Genomic DNA, 26,985 nt, shown 5'->3' on the forward strand with positions numbered 1-26,985 from the left:
CCTCTCCAAAAGATCTTAATAAGCGGTGGGGGTCTGATGGAGAAAGTGCCTCAGATCTGCTCTGAATGTCACATAGCGGCAAACCTTGTTACTAGCGGGGGTTCCGTTCCTTGCCTACTACTGTGAGTAATGAAACTGTGAGTAATGAAACTGTGAGTAACAAGGCATTATGCCAACGGGGAAAGGGGAGTTAGGTTCCAGAATGGGGGAAAAGGGTCTTAAAAACCAACATAACAGAGAGAGAACAGGAAAATAATGTAAACTGTCTACTGTATCATGCTCCCATGTACTCAGGAATGCCCCCCAAATTCACAAAATGCCCCCCAAAACCACAAAAATGTGTGTGTGTGTGTGTGTGTGGGGAGGTTCTTCTTTTTTAAAAAAGAAATGAGCCACAAAATGGCTCCTCATATCTCCTCCAGACAAAATGGTGGCTGGAAGTGACCACCACAGTTGCTTCCAGCCCTCTAGGAACCGTGGATATGTGGCTTTTAACACACTAGAATCTGTGGATACTGAAAACGGGTGTCAATTAGACACCCATGAATAATGAGGTTCTACTGTACTCATTTAAATTGCTCCTTTTCTCAGCAAAATACATAGAAGAATAATCAGGTTAGTATCAATCCTTCAACAGAAGGAATTTTCCTAACAGAAGTGGTGATTTGACTGTGTCAGAGTTTAATGGTACTTTTGCTGTCAGTTTCAATGGAATCATATTTTATTTGCCATGTAATAAGTAGAGTTAAAGTGAAGTGGCATAAGTTTTGGGCGGTATAAAAATATGTTCAATAAATAAATAAATAAATAAATGGTTTCATTATGATCCTGGACCCTGGGGCCCCAGGTAAGGGATGGGGTGGAGAGTAAAGATAAAGAAACTGAAGGGAGACATCAGTGGCCCAGGCACAAGGTGACTCTGGCCGCTGTAACCCCCACACTGGGTGAACCAGAGGATCCACCCCAAGCCCAACCAGCAACCCAGCTAAAACCAGAGGGGGGCTGCCTTGCCCATATACTCTGAGGACATTCTGGTCATGGTGGAAGCCCCGCCCCAAGTCCCCAGAGCAAACACCTGTAAAATAGGAAAAGGCCTCTTTAAACACCAAAGCTTACCAATGGAAGGGCAGAGCAGACTATACAGCCTGGCAGGCTCCTAAGAGGCACCACAAGAACATTTCCCTGTTGCAGTATCCAGCTTCTGGTGAGCTCTGCTTGTAGCTCTGACTGGTTGCCCTGGGAGCTACCCTGAGCCTGAGGCATCTCTGGGCCTTGTCACTGAGGAGATCATGGTGTAGCCCAGAGCAGGATAAGCTTATGTCATGAGACTGCTTCGGGGGACCACTAATTACTTGAGGCACTCATGCACCTTTTATACACCACATTTTGTTAGGAAAATACCTAGAAATGAAGGTACCTGAAATTAACCTTCCAACCCGCAACATTTCAGCAGACAGTTCCCACTCATAGATTGAAACAGAAGAATGAAGATATGAAATGTGCAAACATGGACTGAAATGTTGACTGTCAAAAGGTCTACAAAGAAGAATTACTACTCTTGAGGGGGAACACCCACTCCCACCAGCAGAGTATGTCTTGAAATGACTACAGAAGCATAGCAACAGAATGCAAGTACAGTAACTTGGTTTTAAAAGTATGTCACTTGAGAGGTGCTGTGCAGTAATACAAAGTACAAAGCTACTCTTAGTGCTGTAAGCCCTATAGAACTGTCTACCGCTATGGGTATGAGAACTTGTTAACAACGTGCATAAATACCCCAGCAACAGAGAGTATATATACAGAACACAGCGTACTTTGTTTTGCATATAATAAGGAATATAATATTCATGGAGAAAGGAATTGTATTTTGTTTTCTAGGTATATATATTTTACAGATCTGTGTTGCTTGTCAACAGCCAAATAATGTCCAGTTAGAGATGTGCTAATGCAGCTGTAGGGTAATTCTATTCCTTTAAGTCAGGTATTTTCAACACTTCTTTAAAGTGTTTAAAGATTTAAAGGTATTCCTTTAAATCAGGTATTCTCACACTTTTTCTTCTTCTGATAATTTTACCTAAATATATGTTATAATCTGGATATTTGATATGAAGAACATATAATTGAAAATAAAATTTAAAGGGCAAGGGGTAAAGGACTGACCATGTCTATGGAACATTTTCCTGACATTTAAAACATCACCACCCTGTGGATCCACAGAGAGTAACCATGATACATGCACATGTCTGGATACTTGCTTTCCACTCTGTAGCTCTAACTGCTGTTTAAATGAGCAGAGATTTGTCTGTCTGGCAGCTCAAGGTGCCTTGGAGAAGACACCAAAATTCTCAGGCACATCACCTCTTCAAATTTCAGACTGTTACGACTAACACTGACATTTATAACTTCACTGTAATGTTAAGTTACAGGGCAGGATGCATCCTTATCTTAAGGAGACTATTATTAGACCTTATTGTAAGAAACCTGCATTGGATCCTTCAGAGTTGGCTAATTACAGACCTGTCTCTAATAACCTTCCTTGGTTGGGCAAGGTGATTGAGTGAGTGGTTGCTTCTCAGCTCCAGGCAGTTTTGGATAACACAGAATTTTTAGATCCTTTCCAGACTGGCTTCAGGGTGGGCTATGGGGTTGAGACTGCCTTGGTCAGCCTGGTGGATGATCTCCAACTGGTGATCGACAGAGGGAGTGTGACTCTACTGATCCTTTTGGATCTCTCGGCAGCTTTCAATACCATTGACCATGGTATCCTGCTGGGTCACTTGAAGGAGGTGGGATTGGGTCGCACTGTTTTACAGTGGTTCTATTCCTACCTCTCTGGCAGATTCCAGATGGTGTCACTTGGAGACTTGTGCTCTGAAAAACGAGAGCTGAAATGTGGTGTTCCACCGGGCTCCATACTGTCTCCAATGCTTTTTAATATCTACATGAAACCACTGGGAGAGATCATCAGGAAGTTTGGTCTAGGGTGCTATCAATATGCTGATGAAACCCAGATCTATTTCTCTATATCAGCTTCATTGGGAAATGGCATGACTCCCCTAAGTACCAGCCTGGAGGCGCTGCTGGGCTGGATGAGGGATAACAGGCTGAAGTTGAATCCAAACAAGACGGAGGTACTGTCTGTAGGGGGTTGGGATATGAAAGATGGTTTAGATCTGCCTGTTCTGGATGGGGTTACACTCCCCCTAAAAGATCAGGTTCGTAGTCTGGGAGTGCACCTGGATCTCATATTCTCCCTGGTTTCTCAGGTTGAGGCTGTGACCAGGAGTGCTTTTTATCGGATTCGGCTGATACACCAGATACGTCCATTTCTGGAGACAAATGACCTTAACATGGTGGTACATATGCTGGTAACCTCTAGGCTTGACTACTGTAATGCACTCTATGTTGGGCTGCCTTTGTATGTAGTTGGGAAACTACAGTTGGTTCAGAATGCAGCAGCCAGATTGGTCTCTGGGACAACACGAAGGGACCATATAACACCGATTCTAAAAGAACTTCACTGACTGCCAATATGTTTCCGAACAAAATACAAAGTGCTGGTTATTATCTATAAAGCCCTGAATGGTTTAGGTCCGGGGTACTTAAGAGAGCACCTTCTCTGTCATGAACCCTGCCGCCTGTTAAGATCATCTGTAGAGGTCTGGTTACAGAAGACGTACCTGATACCAAATCTTTACATTTAAATGTGTTTTTATCTATTTTATCTTTTTATGTATTTTAAAGGTTTTATATTTTATATTATGTTTTAATTCTGTAAACCGCCTAGAGATTTCAATATTAGGTGGTATATATATTCAATAATAAATAAATACATAAATAATACACTTCAGGGATCTCACTCTGTGGCCAAACTCCTTCAAAGGATCTTTCTTTAAGTTCTGTCTTTTCAAACATAGTCTGAAGCTTCATACTTTTTTCCTGCCATTAACCACAATATTGTGTTGTGGTAGGGAGAGCTACTCTCCCCTTAAGCACATCTAGCCAAACCAGGGTCATAGCTAGGGGAGAGGGGGCCTGTGTTCACCCCCTCCCCAGTGGCTCAGAGTGAGGGAGATAATGAGGAAAATAGGGAGGGGTGGAGCTGGGGGCCCCTCAGGAACTGGGGGCCCCTGGGTTCTTTGAACCCATCTGCTCAATTATATCTATACCCCTGAGCCAAGCTTTCAGAAACCACTACAGCTGGCTCAACTTTTAGCTCTTCATCCCTCAGAGAATCTAGTGATAGAATGTACCCTCAAACTGCACCTCATAATTGCTTATTGTTTGTGTATCACACTTGGAAGGGATACAATGTTTGCTTTGCTCTGGTGAGAAAAGCTAGGGTTGTTAAAAAAATATATTATGGGCTGCTTCACACAACATGGAAAAAGGTGAACTCATGGGGGAAGCTATGGTTCTCAGAGCCTGGCAGTGAGTTCAACTTCTGGTGGAGGCATGTGAGTGATATGCCAATATGGTTGGGTTCGGATGACACAAACAGTGTTGGCATATTCCAACTGATTTGTGGTTCTGAACCAGACATCTGTAACCAAGATTTGAAGTTTGTTACAGATGTTGGGTTTGAAACCACAAGTCGGGTGGAATATGCCAACGTTGGCGGGTTTGGACCACACAACCAATGTCAGCCCATCGCACCCCCCACCCCCTGACTGGAAGTCGTGCTTGCCACTGAAGTCCAGGAATCAGTAGTTTGGCTTTTTCTGTAAGTGAAGCTGCCCTATAGTTACATTAGTTAGATTACTTGAGTATGTTTAAACTACAGTATTCCATACTGTTTCCCCAGCAAACTGAATTCAGGAAGCTAAATTAAATTCCAGATAGAAAAACTAATTTATGAAAAGCTTCATTAAAGAAAAAGAATCTTGATGACAAGATTACTGTTTTAGGGTTGCAATTCTATGCACACTTACTTCAGAGCAAGTATTCAATGAAACTTAACTTCTGAGTGTATGTGCATAGGATTATGTTACATAGTGTTTTATGTTTTAATGCTGCAAACCACTCCAGAAGCCCCCAGAAACTGAGCAGGTGTGGAGATGAATGGATATGTAATTTGCTTCAAGTACAGACAAGGTCTGACCTGAGCTGAGTGCTGATACTCATCTGAGCTGGTGCTGATACTCCTGTTCCCAAAAGAATGTCTGTGGCCCAGAAAACTTTATAAGAGGTTGATACTAAAGGCGTCTGGCAAATATTGCCAAGGTGGCAGCAAACTTTGGCCTTCAAAATGAAGACTACCACAGCTCCTTTCAGAATCAATCAGGTTACAATCATTTTGTAAATGATGGATTCTAATCAGGAACTTACGGCTAAGCACCATGGATTTCAATGTATAAAGTTTGTCCACACATATGTTTGATAACAGCTTTTAGCAGTAAAATAGAAAGAACATTAACAGTAACATCATATTTATAACCCATTAACAGTAACATCATATTTATAACCCTAAAGTATGTGTTGAATGTCTGTTCTTTCAAAGGAAAATATACATTTATTTACCTGGTTATTGCTGGTCAATGGCCGAAATAAAGATATCTATCTATCTATCTATCTATCTATCTATCTATCTATCTATCTATCTATCTATCTTTATTTGCCTGGAATAATAAAGCAAACGTTCTGTTTGCTGGTACTGCTAGCTATTTGGACTGCAAGGAGTCCTCAGATAATCATAACTGGTGACAAATACAGACAATTTTGCCATTACATTTTTAGGGTTTGCACAGGGATGTATTTCAGGTATGCTAATATTCCAGGGATCACATAATTTTGTTCTTTTTTAAAAACATACAATTTCATAATTTTGCTCTTTATTGTAATTTTCATTTCCCTCTATCTTAATAGCATTTTTTAATTTTTTAAAAATCTGAGACTATACAGGTGAAACTCGGAAAATTAGAATATCTTGCAAAAGTCCATTAATTTCAGTAATGCAAATTAAAAGGTGAAACTGATATATGAGACAGACGCATTACATGCAAAGCGAGATAAGTCAAGCCTTAATTTGTTATAACTGTGATGATCATGGCGTACAGCTCATGAAAACCCCAAATCTCCAATCTCAGAAAATTAGAATATTACATGGAACAATAAGACAAGGATTGAAGAATAGCACAATATCGGACCTCTGAAAAGTATACAGTGTACTGTGCTTGATTGGCCAGCAAACTCGCCTGACCTGACCCCATAGAGAATCTATGGGGCATTGCCAAGAGAAGGATGAGAGACATGAGACCAAACAATGCAGAATTGCTGAAGGCCGCTAATGAAGCATCCTGGTCTTCCATAATACCTCATCAGTGCCACAGACTGATAGCATCCATGCCATGCCACATTGAGGCAGTAATTGCTGCAAAAGGGGCCCAAACCAAGTACTGAATACATATGCATGCTTATACTTTTCAGAGGTCCGATATTGTTCTGTTCTTCAATCCTTGTCTTCTTGTTCCATGTAATATTCTAATTTTCTGAGATTGTGGATTTGGGGTTTTCATGAGCTGTACGCCATGATCATCACAATTATAACAAATTAAGGCTTGACTTATCTCGCTTTGCATGTAATGCGTCTGTCTCATATATCAGTTTCACCTTTTAATTTGCATTACTGAAATTAATGGACTTTTGCACGATATTCTAATTTTCCAAGTTTCACCTGTATAGCATTGTAATTCTTATACATTACTACTGTGACAAATGTGAGGGCGATCTGGCTGTGACATCTGTCACACACACCTTTCATTACTACTTGTCATTTTAAAAAGCAGAAGAATGTGAAAATATACCTGTTCCAACAGAACTACACTTATATTTTAAAATCCTTTCCTATAATGGGCACAAGGGTTTTCATTAACTGAATGTTAGTGACAGATCAGATACTAAAAGGAATTGTTGGCCCAAACTTCCTCAAACTACCCATCACTCCAGATTTCCCTAGCCTAATGAGATTATGCTAAATCTTATTTTGAATCAAGCTAGAAGCTATTTATTATACAGACCAGGTCCAATATCTAGATCACTAAAAGACTAGAATTTATCTAATGGCCTTTAGACAAAGAACCAGATAGTCAAATATTCACATGCAAGCCAGAACAGACATTAGGAACAGGATTAAAAAGTATACCATCTAACATGGGTTCTCCTTAAACTAAAAGGTTTAAGTCCTGCATCATGTTTTTTCTGAAGCCCATAACTTTTCCCCTATACTTTTCATTTTTTCATGTTTGCAGAAATGTACAAAAGAAAACAAATTACAAAAACAACAATAAAACTCAGCTCAGGAACAAACAAATATAATTCCTCCAGATTATTACTTCATTTAATTCATTTAGAATATTTGTAAATACAATTGTAAAATGAGTCCTAATTACCATTCTACTACTTACCATGCTGGAAGGAAATGATATAGAGTACAATTTCCCATGGTAGAGTGGGGAAGTGTCAAGTAATCTAGGGCTGCACTGCACTGATTTAAGAGAGAATAAATCAATATCGTATTCTGACCCAGTAAAGACAGAGACTAAAGTATGAGGAAGGGAAGATCAGGAAACTGATGCCTGTCTTAGCAGCTGTGAAGAATACTGGGCACACACTAGTGATCAACTGAGGATCTTTGGCTCTTAGAAGAAACTGCAGATGCTCAGGTGGAAATGTGTCTAATGACAACTGTATGGAATCAAACTCCCACCTCTTGCTCCTGCTGCTCTTCCAGTCTCCAATCATCTCTCAACTGCTGCTGAAGTTATTATCATCATTTAGAGATGTGCACGAAACACAATTTGGATGCTGAATGACAGCACATCCCCTGCCCCTTTAACTCAGAGGAGAGCAGGTCCATACCTGCTCCTCCGCCCCTTGCCTCCACTTCCTTAGTTGTTGTGCTCCCCCCAGCTATCTTGGCACACCAGCGGTGCTCTCCAACAGCATGCCAGCATTGGGGAGGGGGAGCTCTGCTGGTGCACCAAGATAGCTGTGGGGACTGGCGCAATTAAGGAAGTGGTGGAGGAGCAGGTATAGACCTGCTCTCTTCCATGTTAAAGGCACAGGGGATGTGCTGCGATTCAGTGTCCGAATCACATTTTGTGTACTTCCTTATTATTTTATAATTATTATTAACATTAATTATTATTTCTTGTTTACACAGTCAGACAGGTGTTATTGACTGGTTTGTTTTATCCAGACATCGAGTCCTTCCCAAGGACCTGGGATGCCAGAATTTTATCATCAATACTGTTTGTTATTATAGATATCGTCGCAAAATATAGGCTGTTCCCAGTAAACCTGCTTTTTGTAATTGGCTGATGGTGATTTCTGTGGCCCCTATGGTGTTGAGGTGCTCTTCGAGGTCTTTTGGGACTGCACCCAGGGCGCCAATTACCACTGGGATTATTTTGGTCTTTTTCTGCCACAGCCTTTCAATTTCAATTTGTAGATCTTTTGTGATATTTTCTATTTCTTTTTCTTGTATTCTGCTGTCCCCTGGTATTACTATGTCAATTATTTTGACTTCTTTTTCTTTCTTCTCAACTACAGTTATATCTGGTGTATTGTGTGGCAGATGTTTGTTTGTAGTTGGAAGTCCCATAATATTTTTGCATCGTCATTTTCTTCAACTTTTTCAATTTTATGGTCCCACCAATTTTTGGCTACGGGTAGCTTGTATTTTTTGCAGATGTTCCAGTGTATCATCCCTGATACCTTGTCATGCCTTTGTTTGTAATCAGTCTGTGCGATCTTTTTACAACAGCTAATTAGGTGGTCCATGGTTTCATCTGCTTCTTTACAAAAGTGGCACTTGCTGTTTGTTGTTGACTTTTCAACTTTTGCTCTTATTGCATTTGTTCTTAGTGCCTGTTCTTGTGCAGCCAGTATTAAACCCGCTGTTTCTTTCTTCAAGTTGCCATTCTTAAGCCAATGCCAGGTCTTGGTGATGTCTGATTTTCCACATATATTGTGCAAATATTGACCATGCAGGGGCTTATTTTTCCATTTTTCTGCTTGGTTCTTGACTTGTTCTTTCTTGTAGGCCTGCTTTGTTTCATTGGTGTTGAATAGTTTCTCGTTATTGACCATTTGAAGAGCATCTTCTTCACTGTCCTTTATATATTCTTCAAGGCCTCTTTCCCCCTCCTCTACTGTTTGATGAACTCGCAGCATTCCTCTTCCACCTGCGCTGTGAGGGAGGTATAGCCTATCTACATCACTGCGGGGGTGCAGAGCATGATTGATGGTCATTATTTTCCAGGTCTTATGCCCTAGCTTCCCTAGCTCTGCCTGGGTCCAGTCTATTATTCCTGCAGTGTATCTGACAATAGGTATAGCACAGATGTTTATGGCTTATATGGTGTTCGCGCCATTGAGTTTGGACTTTAGGATTTTTCTAACTCTCCTGATGTATTCACTTCCCATTTTTCTTTTAACTTCAGTGTGTGCAATGTTATCAGCCTGGAGTATGCCCAAGTATCTGTGATGTTCTTTCTCTTCCAGGTTCTTGATGTTGCTTCCATTGGACAGTTCTATTCCTTCTGTTTTTGTTATTTTTCCTCTGTTCATTATTAATGAAGCACACTTGTCTAGTCTAAACTCCATTGCTATATCGCTACTGAATATACGGACAGTGTTTAGCAGTGATTCGATTTCTGACTGGGAATTTCCGTACAACTTCAGATCGTCCATGTACAGCAGATGGTTGATTTTACTTGATGTTTTAGATGTTTGGTATCCGAGGCCTGTTTTGTTTAGTATTTGTGAAAGTGGAGTCATGGCAATTACAAACAATAGAGGGGATAGTGAGTCCCCTTGGAAAATACCTCTTCTAATGCTAACCTGTCCAAGTGTCTCACAATTGATTGTTAACTGTGTATTCCACATACTCATTGCTTTTTTAATAAATATCTGAATGTTTTTGCTGACACCAGTTTTTTCTAAACATTTCCGTATCCATGTGTGAGGCAATGAGTCGAAGGCTTTCTTGTAAATCCATGCAACACTTAGATTGTTTTTTCTTCTCTTGCAATTTTCTAAAGTCATTTTGTCAATCGGTAGCTGGTCTTTTGTGCCTCTGGTGTTCGGGCAATCTCCTTTCTGTTAAACTGGAAGCTGTTTGTTAGTTAATAAGTGTTGCATCACTTCATCTGCTATTATTCCAGTTAATAATTTGAACATGGTTGGCAGGCAGGTTATCGGTCTATATTACTTGGAACTACACCTTTTGCTGGATCTTTCCCAGTTTTCCCAGTTGTTAGCCATTGTTCAATATCACCTCCTTGCAAAATGTGATTGAACTGTTTTGATAGTTGTTTATGAAGGCTTGTTAGGCATTTAAGCCAAAAGCCATGCAGTTCATCGTCGCCTGGAGCAGTCCAATTTTTAATTTTCTTTGCTCTTTCACTTATTAATTCTGGTGTTATTATTAGATCTTGCATTTGTTGGTTACATTTTTCGACCTCTTTCACCCAGCCTGCTTTTTTATTATAATCTATTGGATTGTCCCATAATTTCCCCCAGAATTGCATTGTTTTTTCTTTATTTGGTGTTTCAATGTTTCTTGCAGTTTCTCCTTCTATGCTTTGGTAGAAACATCTCTGATTTGACTGGAATTGAAGATTCTGCCTGTGTTGTGTAATTCTGGTTTCATATCTGCTAATCTTCTTTGACACTGCTATTATTTGCTGCTTTATTATTTCCAGGACTTCTCTAATTCTCCTTGAATCTAGGTGGTATTTTTGGATCAGATACTGTTTGGTGTTTTCATTCTTCAGCTTCTTGTCTTTCATATGTTTCAGTTTACTAGCATCCGATGTAAGCCTGGCGATTTTATTTTCTAATCTAATCTTCCACTTAGGTGATGTACTACTTTCTTTTTTGACAGGTCCACTGATCTTATATCCGAGTTCTTGTGTTGTTATTGTTGCTGCACTGTACATTAGTTGGTTTGTTTCTTGCAAATTATTGGTTGTTATTTCTGCAAGTGCAGCATTGACATCTTTTAATGCCTGAGCAAGTTGGTTTTTGGCAACTGTTTTTAGCGCTGGAAATCGAACCCTGGTGGTTGTTTGGTTCATGTGCTCAGTTATTTTTTGCTTTAGTTCTTGTTGCTTTTCTGTTAAACGGCATTCAGGATTTTGAGGTGAAGGCAGAAGGGGAGGTTGCCTGGTTTTGATTTTGAAACAGTTCAGCAACAGTGGCATCCTCTATTTCCAATACCTCCTCCACCTGCGCCTGAGCAACTTCTTCAGTTGGTGGTAATTCTTCTTCCATATCTTGAGCCTGTGTTGATCTTTGCAGTTCTACCGGCTCAACTTCTGTGAATACTTTATTTCTTATTATGAATCTTCTCTGGTCCGCTAGCCTTTGTTCTGTTATTTCTGTATCTGGATGCTTCTCTTTCCAAGTTTGGTACATTCTTTTTAAATAACCTCTTCTAGTTGGACTAGACTTGTAATAGCAGATCATTATTTCTTTGTTGCTGTTTTTCGTATATAATTTTTCGGTTAAGCGATGCTTCTTCCAGTAACCTTGCAGTCTCCAGCCCTGGTTGCTCAACTGAAGATCCTGAGTCCTGTTGCCCACTTGCCACCAGATGTCCAGGGACTCCAGCACCTGGCGTGGTCCTTGTTGACCCGGGCGACGACTGATCCGGTATAGATTTATTAAAGTTATGTCTCACCATATTGTTGATGAGAGAGGCACTCTTTGTCTGGCTCCTCTGGTGAGACCTGTCCAGTATGGTTGGACCTCTGGCATAGCTCTCAACTTCCTCAGAGCAAGCAAGCCCCACAACCACGCCAAGGTAGTGCCTCGCTGGAGGATTTATTATTGTTATTATTGTTATTATTATTTATTTACACAATTTTGTTTGGGAAAAAAGTACTCAGATAGGTTTATAAAGAGTTGTTATATGTAGGGAACCAGAAGTTCCCACCACGATGACCCTCCAGATTTCCAGAGGTAAGTGAGGACTGGCAGTCTCCTGTAATCAGCAACTCCCACCTCCTGCTGCTATTCTCCCCATATTCACTGAGTTTATATTTTACTCCTTTTTCTGGTTGGTTCTGGTGATGAGGAGGAAGCTCACAAGTAATAGGGTCATAATATGCATGTTCATTGCTTGTAGTACTAGTTTTGATTATGAAACAAGTATTACACTTATTCTTCCTCTAAAACTCTTACCTTTTTTACCCTTAATAATGACATATATTTCTAGCTGACTTTCCCCTGCACAGTGACCTTTATTCAAACCAGGCCAGCAAGGTCATTAGCTGCTCTTGGTGCATGCTCAGAATTTGACTACATTAACACCATACTTGATCTCAATAAGAAACTGTTTTTCTTTTGGTGGGAGTCGGCGGGGACGACGACACACACCTACAATAGCAGCCACAGAGAAGTCTAGTTTGGATTGGGACTGTTCACTCTTTGCTCCACCATAGTCCATGGTCTACCTTAGTGTGCCTCTGTGCCTATTTATCCCAGGAGGAAAGCTTGTTTTGAAGCTGTGTCTTGCTTTAAATAGATTGTCTGTTTTCTTCCCTTAATGTCTCTTACATTCTTAGCCAGAGAATAAGTTTTGGAGAATATGCTTAACATAATTGGGCATTACAAACCAGGCAATTATGGACTTCAGCAATATTGTTAGTTATTATGGGATTTGGTAATACTTCTAACAATAAATGTATTGCAGTTCCCTCAATAGGCATGAAATCTGCATTTGTACATTGACATCTCCAATATTTCCTTGAGATATGGATGTACATCTATTTTATACTTGTGGGGTGTAAAACATTGGTAAAAGATTTTATAAAGGTTTCTTTCATTGTTTTATTGCCAGAATAAATTGGTCCCCTCTTATGTATATATTTCCATTTAAATTTGCACTGCACACAGCTAACCTGTTTACTATGAATTACCGGTATAATCCATAGGCTCCAACAGTTAATATGTCAGTTTTAAGGGGAAAGGGTTTCAAATTATGTTTATTATAGTAATTAATAAACACCTTTGAAATAAAGCAATTCTGTCTTTATTTTGCAACTCCAGTGAAGCAGTTTTGCTTCATTCATCTGATCTTGTTAGAAGTTATGAGCCTATTATCAAGGAAAAAAGCTGATAAACCAAAATGTTCTTAAAATCAGTTTACAAAACCATTTGCCCATCTGGCTATTTATTTATTTATTATTATCTTTTTATTATTATTATTTCTTGTTTACACAGTCAGACAGGTGTTATTGACTGGTTTGTTTTCTCCAGACATCAAGTCCTTCCCAAGGACCTGGGATGGCGGGATTTTATCATCAATACTGTTGGTTATTATAGATATCGTCGCAAAATATAGGCTGTTCCCAGTAAAGCTGCTTTTTGTAATTGGCTGATGGTAATTTCTGTGGCCCCTATGGTGTTGAGGTGCTCTTCAAGGTCTTTTGGAACTGCACCCAGGGCGCCAATTACCACTGAGATTATTTTGGTCTTTTTCTGCCACAGCCTTTCAATTTCAATTTGTAGATCTTTGTATTTGGTGATTTTTTCTATTTCTTTTTCTTCTATTCTGCTTTCCCCTGGTATTGCTATGTCGATTATTTTGACTTGTTTTTCTTTCTTCTCGGCTACAGTTATATCTGGTGTATTGTGTGGCAGATGTTTGTCTGTTTGTAGTCGGAAGTCCCATAATATTTTTACATCTTCATTTTCTTCAACTTTTTCAATGTTATGGTCCCACCAATTTTTGGCTACAGGTAGCTTGTATTTTTTGCAGATGTTCCAGTGTATCATCCCTGCTACCTTGTCATGCCTTTGTTTGTAGTCAGTCTGCGTGATCTTTTTACAACAGCTGATTAGGTGGTCCACTGTTTCATCTGCTTCTTTACAAAGGCGGCACTTGCTGTTTGTTGTTGATTTTTCTACTTTTGCTCTTATTGCATTTGTTCTTAGCAATAGCAATAGCACTTACATTTATATACCGCTCTATAGCTGGAGCTCTCTAAGCGGTTTACAATGATTTTAGCATATTGCCCCCAACATTCTGGGTACTCATTTTACCGACCTCGGAAGGATGGAAGGCTGAGTCAACCTTGAGCCCCTGGTCAGGATCGAACTTGTAACCTTCTGGTTACAGGGCGGCAGTTTTACCACTGCGCCACCAGGGGCTCTAGTGCCTGTTCTTGTGCAGCCAGTATTAAACCCTCTGTTTCTTTCTTCAAGTTGCCATTCTTAAGCCATTGCCAGGTCTTGGTGATGTCTGATTTTCCACTTATATTGTGCAAATATTGACCATGCAGGGGCTTATTTTTCCATTTTTCTGCTCGGTTCTTGACTTGTTCTTTCTTGTAGGCCTGCTTTGTTTCATTGGTGTTGAATAGTTTTGCGTTATTGACCATTTTAAGTGCATCTTCTTCACTGTCCTTGATAGTATTAATTATTATTATTTCTTGTTTACACAGTCAGACAGGTGTTATTGAATGGTTTGTTTTATCCAGACATCGAGTTATAGATATCGTCGCAGAATATAGGCTGTTCCCAGTAAAGCTGCTTTTCGTAATTGGCTGATGGTGATTTCTGTGGCCCCTATGGTGTTGAGGTGCTCTTCAAGGTCTTTTATTATTATTTTATTTCTTTTATTATTATTTTATTTCTATTAATAATAATAATAATAATAATAATAACAACTACTACTACTACTACTACTACTACCACCTATCCAGGATAGTCTAAATAAATTTACTGTTGTTTCCATGCACAGAGTGGAGTAATTGGCCTTCAAATAGTTTTGAAACTTACGAATTTGTAATATAAGAAAACCTTTTAGATGTGCTAGAGATTTAATAAATTTTACGCTATTGATACAAAGATTTGGTTGGTATAAAGTGGGCTTACAATCTGAGTTAATAAGTGCTAAGCAGTTCCCTGTATATTAATTCACTTGTTTCCTACATGACTCTTCATAAGTAGAGAGGGAAATAATAACACGCAATGATGTACCCTATTCCTAATGCATGGATGTTCCATGAAGTAGTTAGATGCACTGCTATTTCCAGAGCCCAGAAGTTTATAACTTGCATCTTTTGTAATTAATCTGTATTTTGTAAAACGGTTGCTAATTATTTTTTTAATCCTAATTGTGCGTGCTCTGTGCTTAGAATGGTGTACAAATTATTAACAGAGAGTAAATTATTAGTTTTTGTAAAGCAACCAATAGTTAGGTATGTTCTGCGTATAATCCTTTGGGTCCCTCCCCCTTTTTTTTTTAATTTGAAGGACATTGTTGTCATAAATGTCTGATTACCACATATGGGAGTGACATTTCTCCAGTGAATTAATTCTGGATAATATTTGCCAGCTGATTAAAAGCTTTGCTGAAAATACCAAGGAACTTACTCCAGTGTAGTCCAATTGACTTTCAAAGCATCTAGTCTCTTGGCATCAGTGTTGATAGTTAAAGCTGGACTTAGCTGAAACAACCCTCTGAATGGTATTTTTTAATACAGTACTTTTCAGAATGAGCTTAAGAGGTAAGAATGTAATTTTTATATATTACATTATATAGTTGTATTAAAGTTCAGTGACCCCTCCCCCTGAAATGGGGGGACACATTTTTCCCATTGAGGGGACCTGTTAGCCTAGGGTTATAAAACAGGGAGTTTCCCAGAAAGTCACAACCACAGACTTAAATTGAAGTAACAATATATTTTATTGAATACAGAGTAGAGGCTTGGATGTGAAAGAACATGCCGGCATTCCCATGTGACACAGAACATGCAAGGTGGACCCATGACTAGGCACTAATACTTGACCTCTGCTATACTAGCTATTTAAATGCATATGCTGAGGAGAGGGGGAAGGCAAAAATATATAACTTATCCCTTCAGTCAGGCTCTGTACTGGAGGATTAGGAAGTAGCAAATGAAACATCAATTTTCAAAAAGGGATCCAGGGGGGATCCGGGAAATTATAGGCCGGTCAGCTTAACATCTGTTCTGAGCCAATTGATGGAAAGCATTCTCAAGAATAAAATTGTAAAGCACAGAAAAGAACAGACCCTGCTAGGGGAGAATCATCATGGCTTCTGCAAAGATAAATCTTGCCTCACCAACCTTTAGGAGTTTTTTGAGAGTGTGAACAGGTGTGTGGATAAAGGTGATCCAGTTGACTTAGCATACTACATGTCAACTGGACATAATAGACTATGTATACTGGACTTCCAAAAAGCTTTCAACAAAGTTCCTCATCAAAGACTCTTGAGAAAACTTAGCAGACATGAGATAAGGGAGAAAGTACATGTATGGATTGCTAACTGGTTGAAGGACAGGAAACAGAGGGTACGTATAAATTGAGAGTTTTCACAATGAAGGGAAGTAAGAAGTGGAGTCCCCCAGGGATCTATATTGGGACCAGTGCTCTTTAACTTGTTTATAAATGATCTGGAAGCTTGAAATGGAACATTCCAAGTGTTTCAAAACAAAACACCCTTAAAATAAAAGGCCTATTGTGAGCCCAAAATGAAATAGCCCCACTTTTACTTGAAACATTTTGAGCACCATTTTGAGGCCTGCTTTTCTGGGGAGAGCTGGTCTACCAATTGGGGTCAGCGGGTAGACTAGTCTGAGACAGGGCGGAAGCCTGGTCTACCTGCCATGTGAGGTAGATAGACCAGGTCTCTGCCCTGGACTTAGCACATTGGCCCTCCTTGGAGGACTGATCTACTTGCCAGCCCCTATTGGTAGATCAGCTCTCCCTCAGAAATACAGTCCTCAAAATGGTGCTCGAAACACTCAAAACATTTTAAGTGTTTTGAGGGTGATTTGTTGAAACAGCCAGCATTGGCCACTATTTCAACAAATCGATTCAAGGATTTTGCTATTAGTTTCAAACTCGAAACAAATCTCAAAATCTATTTCGTGCACATCCCTAAGGCTCCAGTTCTATGTATTCTAGTTTGGAAGTATCCCATTGAACAAAGTTCTCAAGTAAACAAACATGCAGGAAATTGATGGAAAGCATCCTCAAGGATAAAATTGTAAAGCACCTAGAAGAACAAGCCCTGCTGGGAGTGAGCCAGCATGGCTTCCGCAAAGGTAAATCTTGCCTCACCAAACTTTTGGACTTCTTTGAGAGTGTCAACAAGTGTGTGGATCAAGGTGATCTGGTTGACATAGTCTACTTGGACTTCCAAAAAGCTTTTGACAAAGTTCCTCATCAAAGACTCCTGAGGAAACTTAGCAGACATGGGATAAAGGGACAAGTACATGTGTGGATTGCTAACTGGTTGAAAGACAGGAAACAGAGGGTAGGTATAAATGGAGAGTTTTCACAATGGAGGGAAGTAAGATGTGGGGTCCCCCAGGGATCTGTACTGGGACTGGTGCTTTTTAATTTATTCATAAATGATCTAGAAGCAAGGGTAAGCAGCGTTGTGGCCAAATTTGCAGATGATACCAAACTCTTCCGGGTAGTGGAATCCCAAACAGATTGTGAGGAGCTTCAAAATGATCTCTCCAAACTGGGGGAGTGGGCGACAAAATGGCAAATGTGGTTCAATGTTAGCAAGTGTAAAGTGATGCACATTGGGATGAAAAACCCCAACTTCAAGTATATGCTGATGGGATCCGATCTGTCGGTGACGGACCAGGAGAGGGATCTTGGGGTCGTGGTGGACAGCTCGTTGAAAGTGTTGACTCAATGTGCGGCAGATGTGAAAAAGGCCAATTCTATGCTAGGGATCATTAGGAAGGGGATTGAAAATAAAACTGCTAATATTATATTGCTCTTATACAAAACTATGGTGCGGCCACATTTGGAGTACTGTATACAGTTTGGCTTACTGTATCTTAAGAAGGACATTGTAGAACTGGAAAAGGTGCAGGATAGGGCAACCTTTCAGGATAGGGACCTAGAGCACCTTTCTTATGAAGCAAGGCTACAACACTTGGGGCTTCTTAGTTTAGAAAAAAGACTGTGGGGAGACATGATGGAAATCTATAAAATCATGCATGGTGTGGAGAAAATTTATAGAGACAATTTTTTCTCCCTCTCCCATAACACTAGAACCAGGTGTCATCCCATGAAATTGATTGCCAGAAAATTTAGGACCAACAAATGGAAGTACTTTGTCACACAATGTATAATCAACTTTTGGAATTCTCTGCCACAAGATGTGGTGACAGCCAACAACCTGGATGTATTTAAGAGGGGTTTGGATAACTTCATGGAGGAGAGGTCTATCAATGGCTACTAGTTGGAGGGCTACAGGCCACCTCCAGCCTCAGAGGCAGGATGCTTCTGAATACCAGTTGCAGGGGAGTAACAGCAGGAGAGAGGGCATGCCCTCAGCTCCTGCCTTTAGGCTTCTAGTGGCATCTGGTGGGTGACTGTGTGAAACAGGATGCTGGACTAGATAGACCTTGGGCCTGGTCCAGAAGGGCTGTTCTTTTGTTCTTAAAAGAAGATAGTAGAGGGTGCTAAGGGAGAGAGGGAAAGTGATAGATCCGAGCAAAATCAGGCAAAGAGGGAAGGCAGGACTGGTGAAAAGATCCAGAGAAGGAGTAGAGGAATAAGAAAGGTAGACCTGAATGAGGATAGAGCCAATTTGAAGGTCCAAGGAGGAAGTGGAGAAAAGTGGAGGAGAGACCCAAACAAATTCAGGGAAGGAAAGTAGATTGAGTCAGTCTGGAAGACCTGAGGGGGAATGGAAGAAAGAGGAGGATGGATCTAGGTGAGTTCAGGGAACAAAGTTGTATGAGTCTGTCCAGAGGACCGGAGTAGAGCAGAAAAAGTCCTGATGAGTACAGACACAAAAGGGTAGCTCAAGCCCATCTGGAAAACTGGAAAAGGGAGTGGAGCAGAAAGATCAAGAAGCCTGAACAAGTTTGGGTAGAGTCATTAGGAAAGAGCAGGAGAAGCAGTTTCATTCTATGAAGAGAAGGTCAGAAGTTGTATGAGTCTTTCCAGAGGACCGGAGTAGAGCAGAAAAAGTACTGATGAGTTCAGACACAAAAAGGTAGCTCAAGCCCATCTGGAAAACTGGAAAAGGGAGTGGAGCAGAAAGATCAAGAAGCCTGAACAAGTTTGGGTAGAGTCATTAGGAAAGAACGGGAGAACCAGTTTCATTCTATGAAGGGAAGGTCAGCTCGGTTCTCTGGCTATGGAGGGCAGGATTATACAAATGAAGGGAGATTGCTGGGAATCTAAAGATAAGATTGGACATGGTGGCGGTCCCTGTGTTGCCAAAGGACCACCAATGGCGAAGTGTAGTGGCTAGAGTGTTGGACTAGGACCGGGGAGACCCGAGCTCAAATCCCCATTCATCCATGAGACTTGCTGAGTGACTCTGGGCCAGTCACTTCTCTCTCAGTCTAACCTACTTCACAGGGTTGTTGTGAGGAGAAACCTAAGTATGTAGTACACCACTCTGGGCTCCTTGGAGGAAGAGCAGCATGTAAAATATAAGTAAGTAAGTAAATAATTGTACCAGGACTATGGGGAACTAAACAACTGGGGATCATGATGTGGGGGTTTAGGTAGCTAGAGTTACTTGAATCAAACGTCTTTGCCAAATGTCCTAGGCTATATAATTGGGTTATGCATGGCCACAATATTGATCAGGTCAACTCCCTCAAATACCTGGGTGTAATCTTCCACTCAGTTGGTTCCAGGAATGCCCATCTTAATTCCATTAGGCAGTCTGCCCAACTTGCTAGAAATAAAATTAAATCATATCATTTTACACGTGGGGCCCTATTTATACCTGCAACAATTAGGCTTTTTGTTGCTAAAGTGTACCCCATACTTTTATATGGAGCCCAATTAGGACCTAATAACTTTGCTCCATTAGAAGCCATACAATATAAATGTATCAGAAGTATATTGCAAGTCCCGTGCTGTGTGTTCAATGCTTTAATTAGATGGGAGGTTGGGCTTATTAGGCTAGAGACGTGCTACTGGAGCGGTATTCTTATGTTCTGGCTGAAACTGGTCTTTGCACAAGTGGGTTTAGCTTCCTTAATTATGGTGGATAGTTTTAAATTTAAATGAGAGTCTTTGGTGTCTAATAAATAATCTCATTATGGGCTTTCTCCAGCAGGACTTATCAGTCTAGGATGGGATCAGGCCAAGAAGGTTGTAAAGTAACGTATCCTGGATATGGAACTTCAAAAGGAAGTGGAAGGCATTAGAAGTGGTATCTATATAGGGAATGAATTCATCAACTGCAGACCAGCAAATTACCTTGGTGAGGTTCTTGTCCCGAAATTTAGACGCGCTCTTACACTAGTGTGGGTTAATGCACTCTGCACAGCGGTCTTAGAGGTCAGATTTAAAGGCATACCGCTTTCCTTGAGGTTTTGCCGGTATGGCTCTGGAGCCATAGAAACTACTTCTTACAATATATTATATTGTAATTTTTTATAGAGATATATGTCAAAGATTAATTTCTCCTTTTGGGGGAAAATTCCCTTGGTCGTACCAATGATTTATATCTTGACTTTCTTTTAACTAACGCCAATGTTGAGATCACCTTTGGAATGGCAAAGTTTTGTTACATTATTTGTAGAATGCGTGCGGATGTGCTATAAAAGTTTTATTTACTGGTCAACGACCGAAATCCATCTATCTATCTATCTATTGATCAAAAAGAGCATCCTACAAGTACCCTAGGCAGAGAAAAATCAACCAAAATTCATTCTCAAACATGTGGTAAAGCTTGACTTGCCCTACAACTGCAGCTCACAATCCCAGTAGAGAGTGGTCCATGAGCAGACTCCCATCAGCAAAAAAAAATCCATTTATTTGTTTCATGGAGCAGAACGGACCATTTCTCATAATGGGTCATCTCTCATGACCCTGAGGTCTTGTGGCAGACCTTCAGGTCGGGTTGTGATACTTGGGTGGTATTAGGTATAGTGAGAAGAGAAGCAAACCGTGAGAGCAGGCCAGGCCAGAGCATCAAGGGCTACATTCTTCTGTAGCCAAGCATAAGAAGCCAGGAACTAGTTTGTCAGGAGTAAGTGCGATCAAGGTCACAAAGAGCAAGAGGTCAGAAGCCAGAATGCAGTTCTTCAGGAGCAGGCAAGATTGACCAAACAAGTCAATCAAGTTTGGTCTTGTTTGCAAGACCAAACAAGCAAGGGATCATAAGAACATAAGAACAGCCTGCTGGATCAGAACCAAGGCCCATCTAGTCCAGCATCCTGTTTCGCACAGTGGCCCACCAGATGCCGCTGGAAGCCACAGACAGGAGTTGAGGGTATGCCCTCTCTCCTGCTATTACTCCCCTTTGGGTCAGAAGCCAAAGATCAGTCTGCTAGTAGCAGGCAGGGTCAAAGTCCAAACAAGCAAGGCACCAGAAGCCGTGAAATCCATGAGCCGGGAATAGGAACAGGAACAAGGTAGCACACATCCACAATGAAGTTTTGAATTCACTAGCATGTCTCCGCCTCACCCTTGTTCTCAGCCCTCTTCCCTTTCTGCTGCTCAAACCCTCCAATTCTGTCTTTTCCCTTGCTGCCCTGACTTTTTGTTTTCTTCTGTGTGTGCTGTATGGAGTCAGTGCCCATAAAACGATTACATACCTATTGAAGTTCCAAGCTTACTTTTGTTAGCATATACAGGTGAAACTCGAAAAATTAGAATATCGTGCAAAAGTCCTTTAATTTCAGTAATGCAAATTAAAAGGTGAAACTGATATATGAGACAGACGCATTACATGCAAAGCGAGATAAGTCAAGCCTTAATTTGTTATAATTGTGATGATCACGGCGTACAGCTCATGAAAACCCCAAATCCACAATCCCAGAAAATTAGAATATTACATGGAACCAATAAGACAAGGATTGAAGAATAGAACAATATCGGACCTCTGAAAAGTATACAGTGTACTGTGCTTGACTGGCCAGCAAACTCGCCTGACCTGACCCCATAGAGAATCTATGGGGCATTGCCAAGAGAAGGATGAGAGACATGAGACCAAACAATGCAGAATTGCTGAAGGGCACTAATGAAACATTCTGGTCTTCCATAATACCTCATCAGTGCCACAGGCTGATAGCATCCATGCCACACCGCATTGAGGCAGTAACTGCTGCAAAAGGGGCCCAAACCAAGTACTGAATACATATGCATGCTTATACTTTTCAGAGGTCCGATATTGTTCTATTCTTCAATCCTTGTCTTCTTGTTCCATGTAATATTCTAATTTTCTGAGATTGTGGATTTGGGGTTTTCATGAGCTGTACGCCATGATCATCACAATTATAACAAATTAAGGCTTGACTTATCTCGCTTTGCATGTAATGCGTCTGTCTCATATATCAGTTTCACCTTTTAATTTGCATTACTGAAACTAATGGACTTTTGCACGATATTCTAATTTTCTGAGTTTCACCTGTACATGAATCCCACATTAATCTCCCTGTGCTCTTGTGAGTACCTCCTCCATCAGAGGCTCACCTAATGGCTGTGTGAGAGAGCGGTTTCTTAGTGGTGGCCTCTAACCTGTAGAACTCTCTTCCCAGGAGATCTGGTTGGAGTCCTCTCTGGTAGCATTTTGGTACCTGGTAAAGATATTTCTATTTCAACAGAGCTTTCCAGATCTCCCTTAAAACTCTCTGAAGATCATTTTGATCTGGCATGAGTTATTTTTAACTGACTTGTCTCAATGTTAATGTTATTATTAAAGGTTGCTTCGTGATCTCCAGGCCTTTCCCAGTATCTCCTATTTGAGATGCCAGGGGCCTGATACATACAAGGCACGACTGGGTGATGGCCCTTCCTCTAGGTACCTTTGGGTCATAATATCTGAGACCTAAAAATGGCCTCTTTGGGCCAGTTTTGACCTCATCCAAAGCCATATGCATAGCCCTAGCAGTGTTGGGAAAGGAAATATGAGGGAATTGCAGTCAGATTATAACTTTTCTTCCCTGACCTAGCACCCCCATTCAAAAATATCTTAAAAGTGTTTTAATACATTCCCTCATTCTCTCTCTTGCAAAGGTCAGAGTTGATATATTAACTGAGACCAAGCATACTGGATCTGGACAGCCTTGATGAAGAATTGGCAAAGGAGACTGAGCCTAAAGAGCTTTTATCATGAATAGCAGGTCTTTCTTCTTCTTAGCCAGAGGCATTCTGAAAAGGGCAGTGGGTTCAGCCAGTCAGTGCACAGGCAGAAAGCAGATATGGGAAGAGACGCTCAAATTTTTCTTATGATTTTATATATTTTTGTCTATGGTCACACTGAGAGAGAGAGAGAGAGAGAGAGAGAGAGAGAGAGAGTGTGTGTGTGTGTGTGTGTGTGTGTGTGTGTGCGCGCGCGCTTCAGAGACCTTTCTATAGAGCAGCCCAGCAGCTTACTGCTGTAGGTTTGCCTGCAAATGTTTTGAGTAGGCTTAGAGATCAATATCAGCAGTCCTACTAACATGGCCTGTTATATAAGATTTTAGTTCACCTATCATTTCCCCCCTTTCTCCCTACATCTTATACACAGCATTATATTATTTTCCAAATTCAAATAACAGTTGCTCTATTGCCTGCCCTTCAATTTGTGCTACAAAGAATTTTAAACTTTTTGAAAAACTTGAAAAATAAAAATAGTTATATTAAATCGGCAAGAAATGAATCTGTGGCAATGATTTATGGAGCATACGATGAGTGTTCTTAGGACAACTTTTCAGGTTATCAGGAAACTCCAAAAAAGGAAATGTCAGTCTCATTTCCTTTTGTGCTTCTGAGGTAGCATGCAAATGAGAAAAGTCAGACATTTCCCTTAAACAGAAAGTGAAGGCTTATATAAGATGGAATGAATGTCTTGGAATGACAAAGGAACTTGTGGGGGAGACTAAAAAGTTTCCTGAAAGAACACCAAAGCAGGGCCAGCCCATTCATTAAAGATGGCTGGCACCCTCCTGGCCACAGCGGGCAGGAGGGTGGCCTCCTCACTGCCACCTCTAGCTGCCACTTTGCGTTGCCAAGACCAGGTAGGCAGGCAATGAGGAACACTGGCCCACTCTCTCCACCACCACTGTGAAAGTGGCAGGTGGAGGCAGTGAGTAGGGCAGGCGAGTGGGAGAATGTTCCATATTGCCTGCCCACCCACCCTCCTTCTCAGTGCCACAAAGTGGCAGGTAGTAGCAGCAGCAAGGAGACAGACATGCACTTACCATTGCCGGCACACCCTCCTGCCCACTGTGGCCAGGACGATGCCTGGGCAGGTGATGCGGTATGGGGAGGCCACCCAGGCATGCTTCACCTGGGGTGTCCCTGAGCCTTGGGCGAGCCCTAACCAAAATCATATCTTTTTAGAAGAAAGCAGAATTTAATTGGCTAGCCAAATACCTCTATAAGCTCCCAAGCAGAGCATGAATCTCATACCCTCCAATATTCCACAGATGAAAACAGGGATATGTTGATAACAACTAATTCTTATATCAAAGATTCCTCCCAAAGCCTCTGACCCAGTATTACACATTTCTGGATTTCACTCTCTATATACTGTGCACTATATTGTGCTTAAGTATTTTGTACACATTTACATGCAGATACGCTAGAGATACAAAATATTCGCCCACCCAGTGGGAGATTTTGTTTCTACAAACACTGAGGAGGGAGCTGAATTCTGAAGAATGATCTCTAGCAACTTACATGAAGAAGACTGAATAAGACATCCCGAAGAGGGAAATCTACTGACAAAATAGGGACAGTGATTTACCAGGGACAAATTTCAGCAAATAGCGACTATTCCTGGTAGGGACACTTGGAACATGTGAGCTCTTAATGTAAATTTTAAATTAAAACCAATGGAAGCTAATTAACTTCCCTATTATCTGACACCCAAGAATACTTATTATTTATATATATAAAATAGTTTTATGTAACAATAGGAATGAAAAAATGGTTTCCTGGCCCAAAACAGCTTACAATCTAAAAAGAAACACAGGGGAGTCACCAGCATCAGCAGGAGGGACACTATTCAGGGCTGAATAGGGACAGTTGGTCTCCCTGCTAAAAAATAAGAAAGCCACCACTTTAAAAGGTGCCTCTTTGCCCAGTTAGCAAGGGTTATGCTTCCAATGCCTCTGGACCAGTGTTCCCTCTAATAGGGATTCCCAGATGTTGTTGACTACAACTCCCAGAATCCCCAGATGCAATGGCTTCTGCTTGGGGATTATGGGCGCTGTAGTCAACAACATCTGGGAATCCCTGTTAGAGGGAACACTGCTCTGGACATGGAGATTTCACTTAGCTATCATAGTTATTCACCACTGATAGATCTATGCTCCATGAATTAGTCTCATTCTTTTAAAATATTGAGTTCTGAAAGTTAATTACATGTTACATGAAAAAGTCATGGGCAATATTACTGAGGCTGCTGTGTTTGTTTTTATTGTTGCCTCTCGAGTATGGGAATCGGAGGCACTGCGTTGCAGTGGTTTCGGTCCTTTCTTGAGGGGAGGGTTCAGAAGGTGGTGCTGGGGGACTACTGCTCGGCCCCGTGGCCGTTGGCCTGTGGGGTCCCGCAGGGTTCGGTCTTGTCCCCCATGCTGTTTAACATCTACATGAAGCCGCTGGGAGAGGTCATCCGGGGATTTGGACTGAGTTGTCAGCAATATGCGGATGACACTCAGCTCTATCTCTCCTTGTCATCTGATCCTAGGGAGGCGGTGGATGTCCTGAACCGGGGGCTGGAGGCCGTGATGGGTTGGATGTGGGCTAACAAACTGAAATTGAATCCAGATAAGACGGAGGTACTGTTGGTCAGTAGGAGAGCCAATCGGGGTGAGGAGATTTTACCAGTTCTGGATGGGGTTGCACTCCCCTTGAAGGAGCAAGTACGCAGCTTGGGGGTACTACTGGACCCGGCTCTGCTTTTGGAAGCTCAGGTGGAGGCGGTGGCCAGGGGTGCCTTTGCACGGCTTCGGCTGGTGCGCCAGCTGCGTCCCTTTCTCGAGAAGGCAGATCTGGCCACGGTTACCCACGCCTTAGTCACGTCATGGCTGGATTACTGTAACGCGCTCTACGTGGGGCTGCCCTTGAAGAATATCCGGAAACTGCAGCTAGTGCAAAATGCGGCAGCGAGGGTTTTATCCAGAGCTGCCCGTTGGGAACATATCACCCCCATTTTGAAAGAGCTGCACTGGCTGCCGGTTCGTTTCCGGGTCCAATTCAAGGTGCTGGTTTTGACCTTTAAAGCCCTAAACGGTTTGGGCCCGGGGTATTTGAGGGACCGCCTGCTCCCAAGGGTTGCTGCCCGCTTGACGAGGACATCTGAGGGGGCCCTGCTCCGGGTGCCGACAATGAGAGAGGCCCGGCTGTCGTGCACTCGGGACAGGGCCTTCTCTGTTGCTGCCCCCAGACTCTGGAATGCTCTCCCAGTGGCCATTCGTTCCTCGGACTCCATCATGGCTTTTAGAAAGCTTGTAAAGACTTGGCTTTTTACCCAGGCTTTTACATAATCGTTTTTACTGCTGCTTCTGGGTGTTTTTATTTGTTGTACTGTTTAATGCCTGTTTTTATATGTTTTTATACTCTTAGCATGTTGTTTTTATTGTGTTTTTATTGTATGTTTTTAACTTTTGTAAACCGCCTTGGGGCTATATTTTAACGAAAGGCGGTATAAAAATGCAAAAATAAATAAAATAAATAAATTGTTGACTTTGCAAGCATGAGAAGCTGTTGAGGGGCAGAGGGGAGCAATTCAGAGAATGTCATACTATAGTGTTGCCATAAACATTGGTTCAGGAAAGGTAAATTCTCATTGATCCTTGATTTGAATCATTTCTCCAAATCAATTCAATTAACATTATAGCTCACTTCAGGCGCTCTAAAACTGGGCAGAGTGCACTCAGATAGATGAGGAGCAGGATTGCACTGGCTAGCTATGCCTGTACCAACATGCTCCTAATACACACATCCCAAGCACCTTAGGTTCAATGTTGTTCTCCTCCAACAAGCATGACCCTGGGGATGCCAGGTGATGTGGCGAGG

At 41.4% G+C, this 26,985-nt stretch overlaps 1 protein-coding gene and 1 long non-coding RNA gene across 21 annotated transcripts in view; one reads left to right on the forward strand and one right to left on the reverse strand.

Annotated features, from left to right (window-relative positions):
* PRKN (parkin RBR E3 ubiquitin protein ligase) overlaps positions 1-26,985 on the reverse strand; it is a 1,235,051-nt gene that overhangs the window by 608,793 nt on the left and 599,273 nt on the right. The gene's annotated exons all lie outside the window — the stretch shown is intronic.
* The window catches only part of LOC128344729 (uncharacterized), a 67,875-nt gene that overhangs the window by 5,358 nt on the left and 35,532 nt on the right, over positions 1-26,985 (forward strand). Inside the window, exons 2-3 of one of the 3 annotated variants that reach the window (XR_008316007.1) lie at positions 20,087-20,236; positions 22,996-23,542. This is a non-coding gene — a long non-coding RNA (uncharacterized LOC128344729). Of the gene's footprint in view, positions 1-20,086; positions 20,237-22,995; positions 23,543-26,985 lie in introns of those variants that run through there. The other 2 variants (XR_008316008.1, XR_008316010.1) reach the window with 2 other exon arrangements.

This window comes from Hemicordylus capensis, chromosome 1 (genome assembly GCF_027244095.1).
Source record: "Hemicordylus capensis ecotype Gifberg chromosome 1, rHemCap1.1.pri, whole genome shotgun sequence".
Taxonomy (NCBI): Eukaryota; Metazoa; Chordata; class Lepidosauria; order Squamata; family Cordylidae; genus Hemicordylus; species Hemicordylus capensis.